Source organism: Arvicanthis niloticus, chromosome 12, assembly GCF_011762505.2.
Source record: "Arvicanthis niloticus isolate mArvNil1 chromosome 12, mArvNil1.pat.X, whole genome shotgun sequence".
NCBI classification, from domain to species: domain Eukaryota; kingdom Metazoa; phylum Chordata; class Mammalia; order Rodentia; family Muridae; genus Arvicanthis; species Arvicanthis niloticus.
Genome location: NC_047669.1, coordinates 40474993 through 40483085, shown reverse-complemented (window position 1 = coordinate 40483085; position 8093 = coordinate 40474993). Strand labels below are relative to the sequence as shown.

Sequence of the window (8093 nt, the reverse complement as noted above, 5' to 3'; positions counted from 1 at the left end):
CAGGAACGGTCCCAGCTGCAATTACAATGGGTCTACATCAATTAAGGTAATAAAAAAGGAAATCCCTCACAGGCACACCACCCCAGACCGATTCCTAGGTGACTCTAGATTCTGTCAAGTTGATAATTAGCGCTAAATAGCACACGCCCTTCAGGGGATATTGGGATCCCGGCCCTTCCTGTGTCTTTCTGATCACCATTAGGTGAGCTGGCTTCCTGTACCCCACATACTGTGCCACCACAGACCCAAAGGAGAGCTAAACCATCAAAGATTTAAATGTCTGAAACCATAAGCCAAAATAAACCTTTCTCCTTTAACGTTGCTTACCTTAGGTATTTCGTTACAGTAATGAAGAGCTGACTCGTGTGTGTACGGCAGCAGGGACAGTGCTCTGCAGTGGTACTGGAGTTCCTTTTAGCGTATCTGAAATTTTGGCAGGCTTCTTTTGTGACTCCTGGCTCCTGATCGCCCCTTAGCGTACTTACTTCAAAAAATTTCTCCTTAAGACATGTAGCTTATAAAATATAAATTTTGTAAGCCACTGATGCCTTTCTTCATGGGCTGTGGGGACTTCCATATGACCATCAAAAAAAAAAAGGGAGTGTGGCGCCGTCTCTTGTTACCTGTGTGAGGAGCCCAATTTCAGAGAGCACCGACTGGTAAACAGAAAACCATTTTACTTTGACAAAGCTCTCCCTCCAGTGTTCTTCATCTATGTCCACCAGCTCATCCTTTGCATTAAAAAACTCCCTTACCATGCTGGCTTCAGAAGCATGCATAGGAAAACTGGAACGACCTAGAGACAATTAGCATGACCCTGCGCAAAAGATGACCTGTGAATTCATGGAGTGTTCCATACTGATTTCACTAAGTCAGGCATAATCCCACTTCCTAAGTATTTGTCTTATACTGGTAGTTAAGTGTAGTGTTCATCCCTCCTCAAGGAAACTTCTCTTTGTAACAGATGGAGGCCATTACTGAAAACTGCAATCAGTCAGAATGCAGAGTTGTGGAGCCCACTCCCAATGGATACATCTACAAAAAAATTCCCGCATCTAAGAGAACATTATGGAAGTGATGTGAGTGTGTGTGTGTGTGTGTGTGTGTGTGTGTGTGTGTGTGTGTGAAGGATCAGGGAGTTTGCTGTGAGATGCTGTGAGATTGTGTCTCCTAGTAACATCAGAAACTACACCCATAAACTTGCATCTTATTATTGCCTAAATATGAGCAGAACAAGGACAACAGTAGATGTGCTGACATGGATGGGGAAAGCCCATGTGCCTCAGCACTACACAAAGAACTGTAAGTAACTAAGCATGCCCAGAGTGGGAGAAATGGTCCTACCCAGGGTAGAGCACACCAATGGGCTATCCAATGCCGAATGGTCAGCCGTGATAACATGCATGCAAGTAACATTATATAGATTGAGCAGGTTTTATTTAGGAGTGTATATGTGCATACACATATGTACATGTGACAACAATTAATGAAAAAGGAGGTCATGGATCTGAAATATACTGAGGAGTGGGATATGGGAGGGTTTGGAGGGAGGAAAGCAAAGAGGAAATTATGTAATTATAATCTTTAAAATAAAAGAAATAATATTTTAAATACACACACACACACACACACTCCCCTCCCTTGCCTTTTGTTTTAAGGGAATTGAATTTAGTCTTATCACATTAGACTTGACTCCTACTGTGGCCATCTGTCCCTCCCACATAATATTCTTAATTCTTTAAGAATTTCATCAATGCATACTTTTGATCATATTCATTCCACTCCTCTCCCTAACTCCTCCCCAATCCACTCCCTCCTGCCTCTCCCCTCCCAACTCCTGGCCCCTTCTCTCTGTCTCTCTCTGTCTCTCTCTCTGTCTCTCTCTCTGTCTCTCTCTCTGTCTCTCTCTCTGTCTCTCTCTCTGTCTCTGTCTCTCACACACACACACACACACACACACACACACACACACACACACACGACCCATCAAGTCAAGTTTGTGCTGCTCACATACTCATGGGTGTGAGGTCATTTCATGGTTGACTTACCCTCGTCCTTTAAGGTTCATGCCCTGCTTCTTGCTTCAGAATTCATCAACTACCAAGAGCTCCTCCCTGGGGTGGGGATTACTGAGCCCCTCTCCTCTCCTTGCTGCAATCTTTTTATTATTATTATTGTTTTTTTTTTTTTCGGTTTTTTGAGACAGGGTTTCTCTGTGTAGCCCTGGCTGTCCTGGAACTCACTCTGTAGACCAGGCTGGCCTCTAACTCAGAAATCCGCCTGCCTCTGCCTCCCAAGTGCTGGGATTAAAGGCGTGCGCCACCACTGCCCGGCCTTCCTTGCTGGAATCTTGATGATGTGCAGGCAGCCAGAGCTGCTGGTAGTTCATGACTGCAGTGGTCCTGCCACATCCAGAAGACCACAGTTTCAGTGCCATCTTCCCTGACCTTTGTCTCTGGCAATCTTGCTGTCCCGGCTTGCTTGATGGTCTCTGAGCTTTGGGTAAAGGGCATGATGAAGGGTCTCATTATAAGCTGGGCACTTCATATATATATATCTCGCTCTCTGCCCTTTGGCCAGTTGTGGGTTCCTGTGTTAACTGAGGGCCACTTACAGCAGCAATCTTCAATCATGTGCTTTCATGCTTGTTTACCTCTACCTGGTGTAGTATTTTTTTTGATATATGAAGAGTTGAGCAAGTAAAATAACATTTTACTTAACTGATTCCCCAGTGAGTTTGAAAAGCCAATAGCCCAGAACATAGGATGACTTTGTCATGGTATACTGTTATTTTGAGTCATTACTGGGGTCTTAGCTTATAAAACATTTCTCATACTCTAATTACATATAATAATTCTAAAACCAAACTGCTTTTCAACTTTTCTTGTCAAGAGGTCTACTAGATATCATAATCATACCCACATAGTTTAATACACAGAAAATGCATATGCACAGATACAAAATTAATAATTTGTAACTTTTTTTCAGGCCTGCTTCATGTCACAGAATGAATGAATATATATATATATATATTTTCATATATATTATATATGTGTGTATCACTTTATAAACTGCTTCATTAATTTTTATAGCATTTCTGCATTAGGTACAATTATTTATTTCATAATTAAGGAAGCTGAGGCTCAGAGAGGTTGAGTAAGCAACCTTTCTGCAGGTCAGAAGTATAATACAACCCAATCATCCAGTCCTCAGAATGTGCCATGTCATCCTTTAAGGATACACCAATATATCTTGCTAGGATTCTTCCCCAGAATTTGTATTTCCAAAGGAGTCAAGAACGAGCTTGCCATGTTTTGTTGGTATTCTACCTTCCAGACGTACCGTAGAAAATTTCACTACCAAGTACAGGGTTTCATTTCAAAGTCAGCTGCTCCCTCCTCATTTCCTCTGTATTTGTCACCTGTCATTCTGCTTTGTGACAGGGTTCCTGGAGCAAAACAACCAGGTTGATCTGGGCTCAGGATTGCTCAGCCAGGGACTTCTGGGGATCTCTCATGGCTCGTCCAGCACTTCCTCAGTGGAACGCGAAGACAGAGTGCTTTCCTGTTTGACTCATGTACAAGAGGAAATTTCAGCATTTTCTCAACCACCTGTTCTCTGCAGCATCGGGTGATGAATACAACCCAAATAATACACCATTGTATCATCAGTTGAGAGCTGATGACATCATAAGGCACAAAACAAAGAACACCAGGAAGCAGATGGCAACAGCGTCTACCTCAAAGTTTTACCTTCAACAAACCGGTCTCTATTAAAGGGCCAGTCTTTTTCGATTCCAAGATTTTTTTTCTTGAGAGGAAAGGGTTCTTTCCAGTGCTGACATCAGGTAATTTTTCTGTCTATCCCTTAAAAATCATAAACTTTCAGGACCACCAGCTGTGAAAAAAAAAAGGCATCTTGGGGATCATTCACGGCTCCATGCACTCAGGAGTCCAGGGAGTCATGGTTACCTCAGAGCCCACCCTCTTTTTCATGGAATGCTCTCAGGTTTTCTTCTGTGAACTTGGGAAATGGTCTGTGGGGCTGTGAACCTGGACCATCTGAATTCAGGGAAGCAACTGTGAGCTTGTTGAGGTGGCCTACAGCCGACATTTCTCCTTTTGCTCTGCTGGGGTGACTGCCCCTAGCTAGCTAGGCTTTATATATATATCTTGACTTGGGTAAATGCATGAACATTACCTGATTTTTATTTGTATGGTTACTGTCATTCCTAGATACTGGTCAGTTGGTGAGGTGTTTTATATATATCAACAGATGCTGTCCAAAACAAAGAAAGTTAAGTAAACTTACCCACAATATCTCTGACCTAGAATAAGCTTACTTTTTTTCCCCCCTTCATACTCCCTCCATTCCCTCCCCTCTCCTCCCCTGCTTTTCACTCTTTATTCTTAAGTTGTGTTGTTTTCAAGAAAAACAAACAAACCATGGATCTTGCCAAGAAGGAATTTACAACCTTAAGGGCAACACAAATGTGAAAATTAAGAAAAAAGAATATTAAAAAATTCAAGACAATATATGGGAAGTCAGAGAAAATCTGCATATATATTTGTGAAGACCTCAAAACCTTTTAATCTGGTATTCAGTGTGTATTGCACAAGATTGCAATTTTTGTTTTTGTGTTTTTGAGACAAGGTCTCTCTGTGGAGCCCTGGCTGTCCTGGAACTCACTACATAGATCAGGCTGGCCTTGAACTCAGAGATTCACCTGCTTCTGACACCTGAGTGCTGGTATTAAAGGTACTTGTCACCATGCTGAGTGTAGAATAATTTGTTAAAGAATATATTTTAGGAGCTATTTTTATTTTTATATTACAAAATCAAATAATGTTTATTTTAGAAAAAATAGAAAGCAGAAATAAAAGATAATAGAAAAAACATTTGATTTACTTCCTCTCAGTTTTTAAAATATAGTATTTTTTTTGAAATCATATTTTTATTAGATATTTTATTTACACTTCAGATGCCATCCCCTTTCCCCATTCCCTCCCCCCTTAGAAAACCCCTATCCCATGCCCCCTTTTCCTTTTTGCATTTATACATTTTTTTAAAATAATGTTAATCATAAGTGTTATAAGTTTGGAATTGTTCAATCAGAGGTGTAACCCACTGACCAACCTAGATATAACAACTATCTTTGACTGGTGGAGATACATGAATATCTGCCTCCCTGTCTCCCCCCCTCTTTCTCTCATTCATCACCTAGCTTCTCCTCTCCTCCTTCTCCTCTTCTTACTCCTTTTCTTCCTCTCAGTACTCCTCCTACCTTAGCTCCTCCTACACATCACCCTTCCTGTTAAAATGAAACTTTTCTCTCAAAATACAATTAGAGCATAATTATGCCAATTTGTACCAGTGAGGTACATGATAGTCCTAATACCCAGTCCATCATTTTGTTGACTAACCAGCACCTCTGTCATCTATCCTAACTAAAACATTTACTTCTGAACCTGGCTTTAGGATGAATGTCAGCTGACGACCATCCACTCAAATCTTTTTCTCTTACGGTAAATAGCTATAAGTTTTCAACCCATCAGAAATCCAGAATGACTGAGTTAACTATAATTGTGGGAAGCACAAAGCATAGCTTCTAAAACTTAGCCAATTTATAGAGACCTCTGAACACCTGAAAAGCCCCTATACTACCGAACGTTAGAGCATCAAATCTTCAGCCTTCTGGCCCAGAATCATCTGACAGACCTTGGTGATGCAGGATTATTAAGGACTGATTACTCTGTCTAGGAAGATATAATCAGTCGACTATTCTGCATGTGTGTCCTTTTCTGGACAGTAATTTGTCTGTAGATGGAGAGAGGCAATTCTTGCCTAGTGGCTGTTACCACACAACTGGAGTAACTCCAAGGATGCTCAATTTCTTCTTAGAATCCATGACAGGAAGCTGTCAGGAGCAGACAGGTCTCTAATCAATATGAACATTAATATATAGATATTTGTAGCGTCAGTTCTATGGACTTCTGATGTTTTGAAAACCAACTATCCATGTAAGGTAACCTGGACTGTTGTCTGTTCACTCCTCTCAGCTATTTCTAAATAAAATATGGGAAACACCCTAACAATAAACTCAAAAATATGAATTTGCTATAGTCCCTTAACTCATAGGTTAAGCGTCCCAAATCAGTTAAAAAGGTTAAAAAAGGGCTGGGTCTAGGCATTGTATTCCTAAATGTGTTATACAGGCACAATGCCCATGAGCGTATCAATATTCATCTCATTTTTATATTAATAAGAGGCTCGTACCAATGAAAACCTTAAATTTGAGATCAAAGTAAATTTTGTACCATTTAAGAAATTATAACTTCATCTTGATAATAATTATACAGATTTCTACCAATAGGTTATGGCTATGCAATAAGTCCTAGCTAATCCCCCCTGTTCCAAGAAAACCACTACTTTTCCCTAGAAAGACAGACCATTATTAACCACATTAGTCCCCAAGCCCAGGAAATAGGGGCGCTGACTCTTCTTTAACTTCTTCAAGCTGATTAAGGGCGTTGAGATTTTAGAAGAGGGGTTGGGGGGAAAAGTAAGTTGATAAGCCTCTGATGCTGTGTCTTCACTGAATCCAGATGGAATTCCAGGACATCAGAGGTTTGGGCAGGTCTGCTCAGTATGCTTGATGAGTAGATACACCAAGGCTGTGTATTCTGCAATATACAATTCTCAGAACAAGTTTTAGTATCAAGAAAAAAAAATTTCCCACCCCCAGGGGGCTGACATTTTTTTTTAAAAGATGTTGGTTCTAAAGACTTCCCCCCCCCCCCGCTTGTTAAAATTGATTGTAGTATTTACATTTCAGATTTTATCCTCTTAGCCTACTTCCTCCCACCACCCAGAAACCTCCTATCCCATCCCCCTCCTCATGCTTCTATGAGGCATAACCGCACATACCCCCCTCACTATCCCCTCCCCACCCTCACATCATTCCCCCCCCCACTGTGTGTTCATTTTTTTTTTTATGGGACCAAGAAACTTCTCTCCTACCTATGTCCGACAAGGCCATCCTCCCCTACATATACCTCTGGAGTCTTGGGTCCTTCCCTATGTGTTCCCAGGCTGGTGGTTTAGACCCTGGGGGGCTCTGGTTGTTTGGTATTGTTGCTTTCCACCCGGGGTCAATAACCCTTTCTGCTCCTTCAGTCCTCTCACTAAGTTCTCCATTGGGAAACCCCTGATCATATCAGTGGTTAATTGTGAACATTGTCCTCTGAGTGTGTTAGTCTTTGGCTGACCTCTAAGGAGACAGCTATATCATGTTCCTCACATTATGCACTTCCAGCCATCCACAACAGTGTTTAGATTAGGTGACTGTACATGGGGTGAATACCCAGGTGGAATGGTCTCCTGATGGCCCCTCCTTCAGTTTCTGTTCCATGTTTTGTTTCCCTATTTGCTCCCTTGAGCATTTTTGTTTCTCGTTCTAAGTAGAACTGAGGCATCCCCTCTTGGTCTTCCTTCTTCATGAGCTTCATGTGGTCTGTGGGTTGAGTCTTCACTAATCCAAGCTTTTGGGCTAACATCCGCGGAGATATGTTTGTGTAACTATCTTCTTTTGGGGTTTTTGGAAGATTACTTTCTTGCTTTTTCTAAGTTATAGTTTCCCTCCTTGTGTTGGAGTTTTCCACCAATTATTCTTTGAAGTGCTGGATTTGTGTTGAGATACTGTGTAAATTTGGATTTGTCATGGAATATTTTGGTTTCTCCATCAATAATGATTGACAGTTTTGCTGGGTATAGTAGTCTGGGCTGGCATTTGTGTTCTCTTAGGGTCTGTATGATATCGGTCCAGGATCTTCTGGCTTTTATGGTCTCTGGTGAGAAGTCTGTTGTAATTCTTATAGGTCTGCCTTTATATGTTACTTTGCCTTTTTCCCTTACTGCTTTTAGTATTTTTCTTTGTTTTGTACATTTGATGTTTTGACTATTATATGGCGGGAAGTATTTCTTTTCTGGTCTAAACTATTTGGAGTTCTGTAAGCTTCTTGTATATTTATGGACATCTCTTTCTTTAGGTTAGGGAAGTTTTCCTCTATAATTTTGTTGAGGATATTTACTGG

The 8093-nt window shown here is 41.0% G+C and overlaps 1 non-coding gene across 1 annotated transcript; it reads left to right on the top strand.

The window, feature by feature from the left end:
- The first annotated feature begins 756 nt into the window (after nucleotides 1-756).
- Nucleotides 757-863, top strand: LOC117718377 (U6 spliceosomal RNA). Its single transcript, XR_004608060.1, has one exon. It is a non-coding gene; the product is annotated as a U6 spliceosomal RNA (small nuclear RNA).
- Nucleotides 864-8093: the final 7230 nt, after the last annotated feature.